Source organism: Apodemus sylvaticus, chromosome 15, assembly GCF_947179515.1.
Source record: "Apodemus sylvaticus chromosome 15, mApoSyl1.1, whole genome shotgun sequence".
NCBI classification, from domain to species: domain Eukaryota; kingdom Metazoa; phylum Chordata; class Mammalia; order Rodentia; family Muridae; genus Apodemus; species Apodemus sylvaticus.
The window spans coordinates 81,757,490-81,761,021 of NC_067486.1; the positions used below are offsets into that span (position 1 = coordinate 81,757,490).

Sequence of the window (3,532 nt, forward strand, 5' to 3'; positions counted from 1 at the left end):
TATAAATAAACTGAAGACATGCTGGAGTTTGTTATTAATGGGCATATAGAAAGTAATGGCAAGCATGCTGGGCTAGAAAATCCTCTGTTGTTGTCAGCAATGGACACCACTCCATCTGAGTGCTTAACAATTATGTATTTCCTCAAATAAATTATAAACATGGCTTGAAACAATAGCAAGGATTTGGATTTGTAAATAAAAGAAATTGTGGTACATCAACAACATATTAACTCCTATACCCTTCCCAGGTATAAGTACAAAATTAAGAATAAATAAAATGTATATTCCTAATTAGATAAAAGATGAACAGAAGAAAATTAAATGAAGGCCAATTAAGTGAATGACCTTTCACTTATTTTCCTGATGTAGAGTCCACAGATAACTTAGTGTTTTGGCCATTCAATTTAATTACATAACTTGAGGTGATGAGAAAGACTTGCTAAACCAGATGCGCTGAGATCTTTCAGGAATGTGTGTCAATGTGCTTACACATTGTGCAGTTTGAATGAGCAACAAAATCAAGTTTTCAGGTGTTCATTTGATGTATGTTTTTTATAGTTTGGAGTTATATTTTTGTTATAGGATCTATTGAGTTTAAAACATTACTTATTAAATAGAATATAGTGTAGGTAATGTTGCAGTGACCAATTTAGTACCAGAAACATTTGCTTTAAAAGTATAAATACTGGTCATATAAACATTGGTTGACTTTCATGAATTTATTTTGAAATTAACAACTTAAAACATTTATGGTAAGTCCTAATATCTCATTCAGAGGCTTTTTGTGATTTTCTGATTTTTATCTTAAATGGTGTTATATTAGATTTTCAATTTCATTCATGGCAAGTTAAAATATTCATGTATGACATTATTGTATTTTTAGAACCAAAACTCATATTTTTGTAAATTTTCCTCATATAAAATTTTAAATTAACTACATATCAAATATTTCTGAATCACCAATGATAAATAAAGCTTAAGCCACTCTTTGAGCTCTACCAGTGTCATACTTAGAATAAAGGAACATTTAACCATCAGTATCTGATGTTAGCTGTTATGGGGTACTGTTGCAATGGGTTTAGGTGAACCTAAAATAATTATTTGTTTCACTGTTTCTGTGTACATTTTCTAAAACGTATTTAATTAATTTTACCCTTGGCCTTTATGGTCAATTCCCATATATTCTTTTTGGATGCTGTCTATTCTTGTTTTAGCAAAGCTTTAAGGTACATGATTAATTACTAATATAAAATCTCTCCAGTTTTAAAACCCTTTTATTGGCTCTTTGTGAATTTTATATAATTTACTCCATACCCAATCATTCCATTTCCCCTTGACCCCACCCTTTATCTTTGAAATCTACTACCCCAACAGGGAAAAGTGCCATGGTGGAAGCTGTAGTGTGTCAGTTTGTTCCATACGATACACTTTTGTTCACACATTTTATTGCTTTCAAATATCCATTACAATGAGCTACTGTCTGGAGGATCACCACAGGAACCTCACTTGGATTACTCTCAGATAACCTACTGTTGCCCTATATGAGGAGATCCTATTGGTTTAGATCTATAGGATGAGCCACCTCATGCACTCTAGAAGTTCACCAATGGGATAGATTTTGGGGGTGTCCCAATTCAAAGTCCTGGATCTGGGCCTGATAGGTAAATGAGATGGTCAGTCTTCTACCTCCTGCTGAAGATGGCTCACCAGAAACCCCTGCAATGAGGGCCAGCTCTCCCCTGATGCTCAGGTGAGATGTAAGGTATGCTTTTCTTAGTGTTGCAGCTGGTTTGGGGCATGGCCAATTTTCCCACTCTCATGACACCGGCACCAGCTCTCCCACTTTCCATAGATGGCAAGGAATGAGAGAGAAGAGGAAGGTGTCTCTCTTTCATCCTCACCACTAGCCTTAAACAAGAGGGAATACAGGTACTACTGTGCTCATGTTCTTGCATCCTGATCATCCACAACTTCCACATTTAGGACCAGCTCTTCTCTGTGCCCCAGGTGAGATGCAGGGCACATTCTCCTTAGTGTTGTAGTAGGCAAGGGCCAGTGATAGCTCCACCACTTTGATGACCTCAGGACCAGCTCTCCAGACTAATGTAGGTGGCAAAGGGGAGGAAGTGAGGGGACATGTCTTCCTCCTCTATGTAACCTCTCAGCAGAGAAGTAGTGGGACCAGTTCTACAACACTGGAATCTGGCTCTCCTACAAACCCCACATTGTAGGAGACTGTAGGAGATGCTGACTAGGGTGGGATCTGCTCTCTTGCTTTCATGGCTCTAGGGACAGTTCTCAAATGATTCTCAAATGATGGGTGGAGCAAGTTCTGCACAGTCCTCTGACATTAATATGACTCATGGCAGCACCCAAGACCATGGCTGTCTGCTTAGTATTTGGTGGTAATAAACCCCTGGTGCTGAAAAGCCACAAACCCAGGACTGGTTCCTGGTGGCAGCATGTCAGGATACATCATCAGCTACTCACATCAGACTATTCCTCATTACATCTGAGTCTCCAGTCACCTCTCTCTTTCATGCTCACATCTTTCTCTTTATTGTCATTTCTCCATGACTTACCTGGTCCTTTTAGTGGCACACATGGACTCTGAGTGTCTAGGGCCAACTCAGGAGTACTGTGCCCCACCTATGCATTATGGACAATGGCATATTTCATTTTGGGCATGGTCTTCTCCCCCTCCAGGGCTTTATTCAGTGAATGGTGGTCATCTTAGTCTAGCTCCATGAGTGAGTCCATGTTACTAGTGTGCAGGCTTTTTCAGCTTCACTCCTCCTCTGGCCTAAACAAAGGATCTATTTTGAGAGTCCTCTGTCTTGGGCTCACTCACACCCAGAGATGATATTTTTCTAGGCTCTAACTGGCTCTTTGCCTGGGAGCTATTTCAGGCTCCATGTCACCAACTGGTGGTCATCTTAGGTTCTCATTTTTTTAGGCTATTAAAAATTCAGATGTTCTTAGGTAAGATTCTGAGCATATACATAGTGTTTCTCCTCTCTGCCACCTACTTACATACATGTGGCAGAGTCTGACAGGTTTTTTTCCATGTAGCCACTTTCTCCTATAAACTTTTCTCTTTGGAGTGTCTTTGTTGTATTCCATATAATTGGTGTGGTGTATTTTACTTTTAATTCAATTCTAAGACTTGTTTTTTGCTTTTGGCTAGGTAGATTATAGGCTGTAATACTAATATTATTAATAAATCCTAGCACAGGATTACTGCCAGCCTCAATGGTTTATCTTCCCTAATAAAACACACCCATACACACATGCACACACATACACATACACACACAAACAGCCTATATATTTTTAATATGCCTTAATCAGCACAATAGCTGGGCAACTGTTAGAATCTCCCTTTACATTTGCATGCTGTTAGAATCTTCCTCCCACTGATGATTCCTACTACTACTATCTACTTTTGATGATCCATCTTGGCTCTTCTTGACCCAACTGAGCAACGATCTTGGCAGTGCTTTCTTTTCTCCCTTACATGGTAGCTCTGCCT

At 39.0% G+C, this 3,532-nt stretch overlaps 1 pseudogene; it reads right to left on the reverse strand.

Moving 5' to 3' along the window:
• Positions 1–2,948: 2,948 nt before the first annotated feature.
• On the reverse strand, positions 2,949–3,047 carry LOC127666414 (uncharacterized; annotated as a pseudogene).
• Between the last annotated feature and the right edge of the window lie 485 nt (positions 3,048–3,532).